Here is a 12,875-nt window from a genome sequence, read left to right as displayed (position 1 = left end):
TCTCCTCCTGATAAAGGAGTTGTAGTACCTGCATCCAGTCCCTGTGGAAAGTAGGCCTCAAGCCTGAGATCCTGGAAGTAATCGAGGGAGAAGAATCCCTCTGGTGTGACCAGTCATGGCGGCTGTACACCGTCAGTCTTTTCTCGCTTCCGTGCTAGCTCAAATAATCCTCCCATAAATATCTTAAGAGAAGAGCACAAGTCTGTCAGCTCCCACTGCATTAAGCTTAAGTATCCTTCTATTAGAAATCCTTTCAAGTCGCCAGCCCCCAGGTAAGAAGTGTTGCGGTTGGACTTGGAAGAGCAAGGAGTGTTGGGAATGCAACCAAGCAGCTGGCGCAGCAGCTTGGATTAATTAGGAGAAAGTCAGTTGCATCAGCAAATGGGAACCTAGGAAGAAGCAAATCCAAGCAGTTGCTTGACTACTTAATTGTCATTGATTTTGAATCGACATGCTGGAATGATGGGAAATGCCACCATAGCCGGGAAGTAACTGAATTTCCAGCAGTGTTGCTGAACACATCAACTGGACAGATTGAGTCTGAGTTCAGTGCTTATGTTCAACCTCAGGAACATCCCGTTCTTTCAGAATTTTGCATGGAATTGACAGGCATAAAGCAGGCTCAAGTTGATGAAGGAGTCCCTCTGAAGATTTGCTTATCTCAGTTCTGTAAATGGATTCATAAGATTCAGCAACAGAAGAAGAACCTTATTTTTGCTGCTGGGGTTTCAGAGCCTTCTACTTCTGAAGTAAACGCTTATACATTTGTTACGTGGTCAGACTGGGACTTGGGGGTGTGACTGGAGTATGAGTGTAAAAGAAAGCAGTTGTTAAAACCAGTGTTTTTAAATTCTTGGATTGATCTCAGAGAAACTTACAAGCTTTTCTATAGGAGAAAACCAGAAGGACTAAGTGGTGCCTTGCAGGAAGGGGGAATAGAATTCTCAGGACGAGATCATTCTGGGTTGGACGATTCTCAGAATACTGCCCTTCTTGCTTGGAAAATGGTCAGGGATGGCTGTCTAGTGAAAATTACAAGGTCGTTGAACAAGGTTCCCACTAAGAAGAATTCCAGCATTCTGGCCAGAAATTTGGATACAAATCAAGTTGAAGAAATGTCTGCCTGTAACAGCATCCGGGGTCCTAGCATCTATAATAAGGAGCCTAAAAAATACAATAAATTCTATGAAAAAGTTCAAATGAAGTCAGTTTGTGCAAATTTTCCTATAAAGGCACAGAAGGATCAATTACAAGTAAAGAACAATATAAAAACAGGTCTTCACAATGTCAAAAGTTGCTTATCTATTATTAATTCTAAGCCCTCTACTTCTCTGGGGCATTTGCAGTCTCCTACCTTGAATTCACCTATCTACATGCAAAAGCAAGGAAAAAATGAACATCTTGCTTTTAATACCAAATCTAAGTCTTCAACAGTTGGTTCAGAATTGGTGCTTGTTTCTACCAGCATTCTGACTGTTAATCATGTTTCTGATATGGAAATGAGCTCTACTCTTGTTTACCTATGTTGGCTGATTGGGAGGATGTGGTTTTACTGCCAGCATCTCAGCCTGAGAAAACCATAGAGTGTACAGTTCCCATTAGTGATTCAGATTTAGAGATTTCATTTAATTCTGGAGAAAGATTAATGGTTCTGAAAGAATCAGAAATGCCAAGTCATGAGAACTTGGGAGACATGGAGGAAACTCTCCAAAAATCTGAGACTTCTAAGTCTATTGTATACAAGAGTCCTCACACTACTACTTATAATGTAAAAGAAGCCAAAGATCCAGGTTCAGATGTTTCTGCCTTTAAGTTACCTGAACACAAATCAAGTACGTGCAACAGAGTTAATGCCAATATGTCTCATCCTTTAGTTTTGGGGAAACATCCTTTTCTTCCAGGTGGTACCAAAAGGAATCCATACAGTCCTCAAGCTTTCTCACCAGCAAAAAAACACCCTTCAGTATTCATGAAGAAAAGCCTACGTCATCTGATTGCTCTCCGGTAAGAAGTTCCCGGAAGCTTTCGCCATCTGTATTAACTTCTATAGTTAACCTACAAGAGCCTTGGAAGAGTGGGAAAATGACAGCTCCCTTATGCAAGTGTGGGCGAAGGTCTAGGAGACTTGTTGTTTCTAATAATGGATCGAACCATGGAAAAGTCTTCTATTGTTGTCCTATTGGGAAATACCAAGAAAACAGAAAATGTGGTTATTTCAAATGGGAACGAACACTTCAAAAGGAAAGAGCCAACAGCATAGTTCCATTTCATTCCACAGGGGGACTCACTTTTAATTCTCCAGAAACAAGCCATCTTCGTGACCGAAATGTAAGTATTTCCACCAAAAATTCCTTGAGACTCAGGCCTTCAATGAAGAATTGAGAATCTTTCATGTATGAATTCTAATTGTTTTTTGAATTTCCAAACATGAGTATTCTGATAACATCTTACACTATTTTATATATTAATGTTTACTGAATTCATCACACTTTCTTCAGGAACCACAAATATCATCTTTTGTGAACAGTATTTATTAGATTACATATAATAAGCAACAATAGTATATGATCCTTCTTTTAAAGTTAGAACTTGAAGCAAGTCTTAAACTATTTTTAAATTATGTGCAGGAAAATGTGACTAATAAAAATCCCTAGTCTATTTTCAGTTAGATACATGTACTTTGAGAATTATCATCATCTTCTAACAGGTATTTTGTATTTTTCTAAAAACATTGATAAGTTCTTTAGTTTTATTTCACAGCTCGAACATTGATTCTGATTTGTATATCAACATCTCAGAAGAATTAGTCAACTGAAGTTTGAAAACGTATGTAGCAGATCAAGGTCTCCATTGTTGCGTCTCCTCTGCGCCAGCAACTCCTAGGTGAGGCTACCACAGACCCTGTCAGCCTGTGACTTGCAGGTACTGGGAGATCCCTAGGGAGGACCCCGGAACCTTCAGAGGCTGGAAAACGGGTGATGTGTCCTCAGCCACTCTTCCGTATTTTCCTGGTTCTGGGTTTTACAACTGTCTGGGGATGACCCAAGATGCTCACAGTGGCCCTGTCTCTTGGAGTGTCTGATTCCCACTGAAAAATTATTGTGTGAACTTATTACAAGCAGGGTTCCTGTGTTGCACTGAGACTGGTGGGCTGTGCACAGAGTGGCCACAAAGTTACCTTGAGCAATTTGAATTTGAGCATGCCACTGCCTCAGTTTGATGGCACCAGCAATCCTCTGATGGTCACGCCACCCTTGGCAGAGGCCCACTGGGCTGTGAGGGCAAGGGACTCTGAGAAATACTTCTTTCTTTTGTCAGAGCCTTCTCTTTATTCTGCATCCCGCATGTAATAAGCCAAGAAAAGTCGTCACCATGAATTTATGATGTGCAACGTTACAAACGTTCCTTTTGAGGCTTTTGAACATGGGAAGTTGTGGATGCCCAAGATTTCCTGTTAGAGATGGGATGAGGTCCTTGGATATCAGTGAGGAAAAAGGCAATGAAATGTTGACATTCAGGGATGTGGCCATAGGATTCTGTCCAGAAGAGTGGGAATGACTTGATTCTTCTCAGCAACATTTGTATAGGGATGTGATGTTAGACAACTACAGAAACCTGGTGTTCCTGGGTCTTGGTGACTCCAAGCCAGAATTAATTACCCATCTGGAGCAAGGAAAAGATCTTTGGAATGTGAAGAGACAGGAGACAGTAGTCAAACACCCAGAGGATCCAAGATGGCTGAATGGACAAAACATGAGTGCCAACACCCAGCGAGAGAGATGCAGAAATCCTGAGATCTCCTAGCTCCAACCGAGGTTTTGGGTTTCAGATGAAGAGCTTCATCATCCTGACAAGAGTCTGCACAGAAATCAGCTTGGCCTCCTTGTGGTGTGGATGCTTCTCACTCTCTATTACTATTTTTAAGATTTTTTTTTTGTCTTCAACTTTTGAAAATTTGATTGTAATATGTCTTTGTGTGGTCTTTGAATATAAACAATTTTGAGCTCAGTTATATTTTTGGATGTGTAGATTCATCTCTTTTATGTTTAGAAGTTTTTCAGCCATTCTTCCTTGAAATTTTTTTTTTGACCTTTTCCCTCTCTCCCTATTCTTCCTGGAGTTTCCATAGTACTTATGATGGCAATGTAGTGACTTTTCATTAATATCTTAGACCCTTCTAATTTTTCTTAATTGTCTTAGTCAGTCTAAATAATTAAAATGGAACAACCTTAAACTTTGCTAATTGTTTTTATTTCAGTGATTTTAATATTTGACCTTAGAGTTTTTAATTTTATAATTATCTTTTGATACTTTCTATTTGATGAGACATCATTTTCCATTTTTTCTTTTTTATGTTTTACTCTCTTTTTCAGTATATTTAAATTCATTGATTTAAGGAGTTTTTAATGTCTTTAAATGTCTAGGATACCTCTCGGACTGTTTCAGTTTATTATCTTGTTAATGAGTGATATATTTTGGCCTGCCCTATGTTTTGCTATTTTTAAAACTGTACATTTTGATATTATAATATGGTAACTTTAAAATCATATTAATTAAAAAAATTAATCAATAATTGATGACTTTTTATATTAAGAAGTGATAGGAACATTGACAGTAATGCAGAGGAATCTACCAAACATATTATTTCAAAATTTAGCCTCTGATATCATAACCACCAGATGTTTTAAATCACCAGTTTCTGAGCATACGACCACAGTTTTTATCACCTCTCCATCATCTTGTGGTTTCTAGAGATTGATAGATAGTAAGTTTGTTTTATAGATATGGTAGTTAATGAAACACATTGAAATTGGTTTCCATTCTTTCTTCCTCAGTTCATTTCTTTTTGTCTTCCCACTGATATCTTTGGCAGCTCTTGAATAAATTCTACCTGTTGGCATCAAGGGGAAGAAAATTAGCCTGGAAATTTTTGTCTTTACATAAAGCCAATTATATAGCAGTTCAATTATGAATTCTAGGTGAAAGAATGAGAATACTCATTGGAATGGGTTTTGGGTAAAACCAAAGAAGGGAAAAGGGTATTGTTGAGGAAATTTGCCTTGATATTAAGTATTTACTGCAAGTCCAGAGGACCAAACAAAATAGGTTTAGGGTTTCATTTTTATCTCAAAGATTCTGATTCTCACTCATATGTCATCAGTTCAGTTTGGGACATGTGGTATATAACATGAGTGAAGAAAATAGTCATTAAAAGGGAAAAATAAACAGTTGAAATTTTCCATAACACTGAGCAAATATTCATCATAATTAGGATACGTACCTTTCTGGAATATTTGTAAGGTGCTGTAGTTTTTTAACATGCTCCTGAATCTCCTTTATTAGTTGTTCTTGATCATGTGACTTGTAACCAGGGTTCAGAACAATAGAAGCCTTTACTACCTAAAATTAATATTTGAAACACCAGGAAAAAAAAATTGTTGCACATGACACCTGTTGCACACAGTCTACCTCCTTGCCTTGGTGACCTAATGGGGGAGGACCCCTTTTCTGTATATGACCCTCTACTACTGCGCATGGCACAGCCTCCTGCTGTGCATGGCCCACCTCTCTGCCCAGGTTACAAGCTCCCTCGCTTGTAACTCACGTGATTATGTATGCCCTATCACTAAGCCTATAGATGATGACCTCACTCACCACCCTGCCCCCTGTTTGTATCTAATAAATACAGATGCTCTTGGGCATTTGGAGGCTGCAGCCACTCTCCACTCACAGATGGTGTGGCCCCCTGAGTCCAGATGTCTTCATCAGTTCTACAGTGTCCTGTCTCTTTACTTCTTAGATCCTGCACCTCACCACAGCATAAGGGACACCCCACGACCCTGTGGGGCCTCCACAGCCCTACATGCAGTCCAGGAATCTGTGCTTTAAAAGCTCTCTGAGATTTCTGTGTGTGCTGATGTCTGACGAGCACACTGTCTCTGCAGAGTAGTGGCCCTTGGAGCTCCCTATGCTACTGCGTTCTCTGATGTCAGTTCCCTCAGCTGCTTTTGAGTTGTGCATATGCATCACAATTCCTGGTCTGCTAATTATTTCCAGGAAATGTATTCATTTGGTAAAGATTCATCAAGCACCTGTCTTATTCTGGGTCCTGTTCTCTATGGACCAGTCTCAGAAAAAGGAATGAAACTTCCTTGGACCTCATGGATGGCACAGCCTAGGTGGAGGTGGGAAGATGGATAAGCAAAGTGCAACATAACAAATTAAGTGTTTGACATGATTTATTTCCTTTGAAGTCTAGATTAATATTTTATAATAATGGTATTAATTTCCATATATCTATGATTACCAATTAATTTTTCTGTTTTTGTTCCTTTCTTTCATTATTTGGTCTTCCTTTCTTCCCTTTTTAATTTTTTTTGAGAAGGAGTTTCCCTCTTGTTGCCCAGGCTGGAGTGCAATGGCATGATCTGAGCTCACTGCAACCTGTGCCTCCTAGGTTCAAGCGATTCTCCTACCTCAGTCTCCCCAGTAGTTGGGATGACAGGTGTGCGCCACCACGCCCAGCTAATTTTTTGTATTTTTAGTAGAGAAGGGGTTTCTCCATGTTGCTCAAGCTGGTCTCTAACTCCTGACCTCAGGTGATCCGACCGCCTCGGCCTCCAGAAGTGCTGGGATTATAGGCATGAGCCACCGCGCCAGGCTTTATTTCTTTTTAAATATATCTTAGTGACATTCTAAATATTTGTAAAGGAAGTATTTTGCTGAAAAACCAACAGTTTTATTTATATAAAAAGTCTTTGCTCGATTCTTTTTTTGCTTTGTTTTTGTTTTTGAGATGGAGTCTTACTCTGTAGTCCAGGCTGGAATGCAGTGGAGCCATCTCTGCTCACTGCAACCTCTGCCTCCCGGGTTCAAGCGATTCTCCTGCCTCAGCCTCCTGAGGAGCCGGCATTACATGAGCCCGCCACCATGACTGGCTAACTTTTGTATTTTAAGTAGAGACAGAGTTTCACCATCTTGGCCGCTCTGGTCTCAAACCCCTGACCTCAAGTGATCTGCCCGCCTCGGCCTCCCAAAGTGCTGGGGTTACAGACGTGAGCCACCATGCCTGGCCTTTTGTTTTATTGTTGAAAGGTGGGTTTCACAGCCACAGATTCCCAGTTTGACGTTGGTGTTGTCCTCAGCTGGTGAATGCTGATGTCTCTTCTGGCTACTGTGGCTGACAGGGAGAGATATCAGCTACGTTCCAATCCAGATGCATTTTAAACGACCTTTGTTTCTTCTATGGCTGCTTTCAAGATCACTGTCTTTACCGTCTGAAGTTCCAGTGCAGTCTAAGCCGATGTGGATCTCCTTTCATTCACCGGGCTGCGTAGACCTTTACTTAAAAGTTTGCCATCACCTCATTATGGAATACCTCCTTTCAGTCACTGTCCTTTCATCTTCTAGGAGTTTAATTAGACTAACGTTAAACCTCATTCAGCCACCGAATAATTGTAGAAGGCAGAATAATGGCCCCACAAATGTATTCAAACCCTAAGCTCCAGAACCTTCGGTTACATGATCTTACATAACAAAAGGAACTGCAGATATGGTTAAGGGTGTGGATACTGAGAGGGGAGATTATCCTGGATTATTTAGGTGGGCTCAGTCTGATCCAGAATTCTTTTTTTCTTTTGTCTTTTCGACTTTTATTTTAGGTTCAAGGGATACACTTTCAGGTTTGTTACATGGGTAAATTGCGTATCATGGGTGTTTGGTGTGCAGATAATTTTGTTACTCAGGTAATCAGCACAATACCCGATGGGTAGTTTTTTAAACCTCCCCTCCTCCCACCCTCCCCCCTAAACTAGGCCCCAGTGTCTGCTGTTCCCTTCTTTGTGTCCATGTGTACCCAATGTCAAGCTTCCACTTCTAGGTGAGAATATGGGGGATTTGGTTTTCTGTTCCTGCATCAATTTGCTTAGAATAATGGTCTCCAGCTCCACCCACGTTGCTGTGAAGGACATGATTTCGTTCTTGTTGTTGTGGCAGGGTAGCACACCACGGTGTACACGTACCACGTTTTCTTGATCCAGTCCACTGTTGATGGGCATCTGGGTTGATTCCTTGTCTTTGCTAATTGAACGGTGCTGCACCGATTATGAATTCTTAAAAATGGAGATAACTGAAGAAATGTAGGGCAGATGTAGTGTGGAATTTCATCTGCAGTGATTTCTGATCGAGTGAAATACGATTGTCTCTGTTTTAATGATTGGATTACGTGGTAACATGCATTAATAGATTTAAATATTCTTGCAATCTTGGGATTTAAATAAACTTGGTCAAGAAATTTAATTTGTTTAGAGCACACTGATGGAAACAATCTGCTATTTTTCTCATCTATTTTAATCTAATTATTCATAGTGATTTTTCTGTCATGTTTCTTTGTTATTTGTTCCCTAACTGGCTTTAGAGTGAACACTATTCATATCTATAAAGTGAGTGTTCTAGCTTTCCATGTATTTCCCCTTTCTCTTGAATATTTTAAACAAGTCCAATAACCTTCCCTGAAGCGTTAGTAGAACTTCCCTGTGAGACAATCTGGATATGGCTGAACAGAAATAGGATTTTACAACTGTTTTGACTTCTTTGTTTGCAGTATTTTCCTTCGACATAATTTTTTTTATATTATTTCAAGATTGTTTACATCTCCACTATAGCTGCAGTGGCATATTTATCTGTCATAACACTATTTTGTCATAACATATGTTTATCATGTGTATTTATTAGTGTGTTTTGTCATAACATACTTATCTGTCATAACACTGTCTTGCTCCTAATTAACATTGCCTGTTTTTTTCTCTGTTCAAAGAAACAGCTGACTTTGGTAGGCTAGATTCTCAGCAGCGGCAGCTGCCAGCTCGGCCTTGGTGTGTGGTGACTCAATTGCTGTGCCCATGCAGTGTCCATCCCAGCCACCACGGCCACTTTGTGCAGGGACTGTATGAGCAAGCCCTGTGTGGCTGGGTGGCATCATCCATCAAGCCATCTCACCCACCTGGTTACAGGGAGCCCCAGCCCCTTGGAGACCCTCTGGTGGGTATTCACATGCAACCTCTATCTTCACACGCTCTTCCTGTGGAAAGAGGTCAGTGCACACTTCACTCTTCCAGCCCTCAATTCTCCAACTTCCATTTCCCCAAGTTCCAGACTGGCCAGGCAACCCATGAGCCACTGCCCATGATTCATTCATTCAGGCACTGCTGGGGCATCATTTCACATCCTTCACCTCCTGTGATTCTGTTTGGGTTTGATTCCTAGTTCCTGGCTCGACAGGCATTTCCAAAGCTGTTCTGGTGTCAGCTCCCAGGTTGACTGCTCTTGTTGTAGGTTCTCCTCTTCATAGCTGAGTCGTGGGCATTTATTTCCTGGAATTTAAAAAAATGTCCCTGGTATTTTAAATGCAGCATTTTTAAGGACTTGTAGTAGGAGAAATTCTATATTAGCTTAGAGATAATTGTTCTAAAATGCCAGAAATGTGTACTTGAGTGGACAACATGCATGAAGGGGGAGAAATCATAGGTGGACAGTGGGTTTTGACCAAGTGAAAACTCAGGTAAACAACATCTTCATCAAGCAACAGGATTTCCCACCTCCAAGAAACACCCCTGAGTCCTACTCACTCATAAACCACCCTCCTCACCCTAGAGTAGCCACTCTCTTGATTTGTAACACTGTAGGTTAGTTCTGCGGTTCTGACTGAATGGAATCATACGTCGTTTTCACGTCATCGGCCTCATCATCTTTGTTGGCTCATCATCTGCTGTGTGTGGTCACAGCCTGTTCACTCCCACGGCCGTCAAGTGCTCCAGTTTATATATGGCTCATACTCTTGTCCCTCCACTGTTGATGGACCTTTGTGCTGTATCTAGGTTTTACAACCTGTACTGCTATGAATAATTTTTCATATATTTTAGCAAACACACATGCATTTCTACTGCTTTTAACTAAGAGTGCTATTGCTGGGTCATAGGTGAGTGGATGCTTGGCTGCTTCTCTCAAAAAACAATTTTCTAGCTGGGCACGGTGGCTCACGCCTGTAATCCCACCACTTTGGGAAGCCAAGGTGGGCGGATCACCTGAGGTCAGCAGTTTGAGACCAGCCTGACCAACAAAGAGAAACCCCGTGTCTCCTGAAAATACAAAATTAGCCAGGTGTGGTGGCACATGCCTGTAATCCCAGCTACTCATGAGGCTGAGTCAGGAGAATCGCTTGGGAGGCGGAGGTTGTGGTGAGCCAAGATTGCATCACTGCACTCCAGCCTGGGCAACAAGAGTGAACCTTTGTCTCAATAAAAAAAAAAGGTTTCTATTGAGCGAACAAATAGTAGGAGAGGGTAAATCTCTTCTTTTTTTTTTTTTTTTTGACAAAAGGATTTATTTGGAAATTTCCAAACCTGCCAGAAGTGGCACTCGCCAAGCCCCTAGGCCCATCCTCCTCACCAAGCTCCAAAGGGTAACACCGATCCTCCCAGCCTCCACATGCACACACCCATACCTCAGGCCATGCTAGAGAACTGGAGTATCCCCTCCACGGTCCATGCCACTGGAGAGGCAGCCCTCTGGCATCCCAGGAGATGATGGCGGCCAGAGCCGCTTGCATAGATTGAGGAAAGAAAACAAGGAGGCACCAAACAGGGTTCCCTGAAAACCCCCAACTTTCCCCTGTACAAAAAAAGTGGCTCCCACATAGAAAACTTGCTCCCAAAATAGTGCAAATACCCAAAGGAAAGGAAAAAACCAGCAGCAAGGCTGGGCTTGTAGGAATGGCAAAGAACTTTGGTTTAGAAAGGCTAGGAAGAGTCTGGACTGAACCTCCTCTTCCTGGGCCAGCTCCCCAGAGCCAGCTCTGACCCTCACCCCAAGGGGTTGTCTGTAAACATGCAAACCCAGCAGCCTTTGGTTCCAAAATTGTTACAAAGCACAGCCTCCAGCAGTCCTACTTGGGCCTGCCTGCACGGGGCAGAGGAGGCATCTGCTGAACCCAATTAAAGCCAATGCAAAAAGAATAAGGCTTTGGGGACCAAGCAACAAGGAATCCTATCACTACATTTATAAAACTAAAGCTGCGGAGTAGAGGGTGACAGCAGACAGTTCTCACCCCAATCTACATGTCTGAGGCCCCAGCAAGGACCCAGAGGGTGGTCTGTCTCCAGGGCTGGGAAGAAAGGAAGAGATCCCTGAGCAGTTAGGTCAGGTGAATTCCTAGCACCTGTTCCAGTTCCTGCCTTCGCTGCTGCACCTTGGCAAAGATGTGCCTGCCTACTGCTTCCTGGGCCCAGGGCTGGTGGTAGAAAGCAGCTCATCTCTCCTCCTCAGGATTTCCAATCACATCAGTGATGATCTTGAGGTCTCGGCGCTGGGAACGGAGCCATTCCTGGATGAAGTCCTAGGGGTCAGTGCTAAAGCTGAGCATGAAATCCCTCTGGGTCTTTAGCTGGTTGATGGACTCAATGGTCTCATGGATCTTGACATCAAGGGAGGCAATCTCCTGCTGATTGGTGGTAGAGGCCAGAAAATTGCTCATCTGGGCCTTCAGCGGGTCGTCCACCTCCACATCAATGTCGTAACAGGCTGTCTTCTTCTGGTCGTTTGGGTCCACACTAATGACATGATTGATGACAATGGGGTCCGGGTGCTGCAGCAACCCCGCCAGCTTCATGGGAATCTCAGAGAAACGGAGTGGGCCACAACTGAAGATCTGGCGGAAATAGCGGTTGCAGTTGATGTACTCCTGCTGTGCCCGTCCTGCAGCTGGTTATGCTTGATGTAAAGCCACAGGGCCTGCATGATGGCAGCCCTCGTCTGCGTGTGCACTCCCAGCAGTCTTGCCAATTGGGGGTCCAATTTGTATTGGGGAGGCTGATGATCCAGCACGAGCAGGAGGGTGCACTTGACATTGAGGTCTCCAGGCCGTTTTACCTGGAAGCCATCTGTCCCCTGGGTGGTGGGCATCCGGTGCCACTCCACCAGGTGATTGTCAGGCCCATACAGCTCAATGACCAGGCTCTTAAAGAATGAAGAAAACTTCCACTTCCGTTTGCTAGGATCATCCAGCAGTTTTCCTTCCACTCGGAGTTCCCAGGAAGCCACCTTGTCCCCTGCTGGGGTTCCCCCAGGGGTCCCTGCAGTTCCTACACTGTCGCCTTCTGCCTTGCTGGGACTGAATGTGTTGGAAATGTAGATCCGAAGCTTTCGCTTTTGTGTCAGAGGCTTTTTGATGGCCTCCTGGATCTCCATTCGTTTGCGAGCAATGGTCTGGTCCAGCTTCCGCTCAAAAGCCAAGAGATCCATGTAGGCCTGAGACTCTGGGACAAGCTCCCGGATTCGTTGAGGTAGAACCTTATCTGCCATCTTCCTCCTCTTTAACCCCCGGCGCTGGGCAGGCGTGGGGGGCTGCACCTGGGGCACAAGCAGGCGTTTTCGGAATGGATCCAGCATGGTAGGTGGCATGCCAGGTCGAAGTGGAGCTGCAGCACCAAATGGGGAGCCAGCAGGGGGTCCCACCTGCAACCCAGCCATGGGCATCCGGTTCCCTGGTGACATGCCAGGTCGCTGGTACTGCGCCGCGGGGCCCGCGGGGCCCATGGGGCGGAAGGCGGCGGCCCCGGGGCCCCCCACACCTCCAGCTGGCCCTGGTCCCCGAAGCGCCGGTCCGGGCAGCATGCAGGCTCCAGCAGAAGGCGGCGGCGCTCCCAGGGCCGCGGCCACCACGCCGCCGCCAGGGCTCAGCGGGGACAGCGGGAACCCGCCCGCGCCTCGGCCCGACATCGCTCCGTCCAGTCCCGCGGTCAAACCTCTTCTTTTATATATTATTCAGCTAGTAAATTAGGAAGGAATCAGAGACGGAGAGTATAATTCTTTTGTAACAC

At 43.8% G+C, this 12,875-nt stretch overlaps 1 long non-coding RNA gene and 2 pseudogenes across 1 annotated transcript; 1 reads left to right on the top strand and 2 right to left on the bottom strand.

Annotated features, from left to right (window-relative positions):
• The first annotated feature begins 257 nt into the window (after positions 1 to 257).
• Positions 258 to 2,496, top strand: LOC100390118 (ERI1 exoribonuclease 2 pseudogene; annotated as a pseudogene).
• Positions 2,497 to 2,515: 19 nt separating this feature from the next.
• Positions 2,516 to 5,486, bottom strand: LOC144582101 (uncharacterized). The gene is made up of 2 exons (XR_013534011.1): positions 5,282 to 5,486; positions 2,516 to 4,891 (listed from the first exon to the last, which is right to left on the bottom strand). It is a non-coding gene; the product is annotated as an uncharacterized LOC144582101 (long non-coding RNA).
• Positions 5,487 to 11,044: 5,558 nt separating this feature from the next.
• LOC100394698 (SWI/SNF-related matrix-associated actin-dependent regulator of chromatin subfamily D member 2 pseudogene) lies at positions 11,045 to 12,795 on the bottom strand (annotated as a pseudogene).
• Positions 12,796 to 12,875: the final 80 nt, after the last annotated feature.

Source organism: Callithrix jacchus, chromosome 4 (assembly GCF_049354715.1).
Source record: "Callithrix jacchus isolate 240 chromosome 4, calJac240_pri, whole genome shotgun sequence".
NCBI lineage: Eukaryota > Metazoa > Chordata > Mammalia > Primates > Cebidae > Callithrix > Callithrix jacchus.
This window is presented reverse-complemented; position numbering and strand designations above follow the sequence as displayed.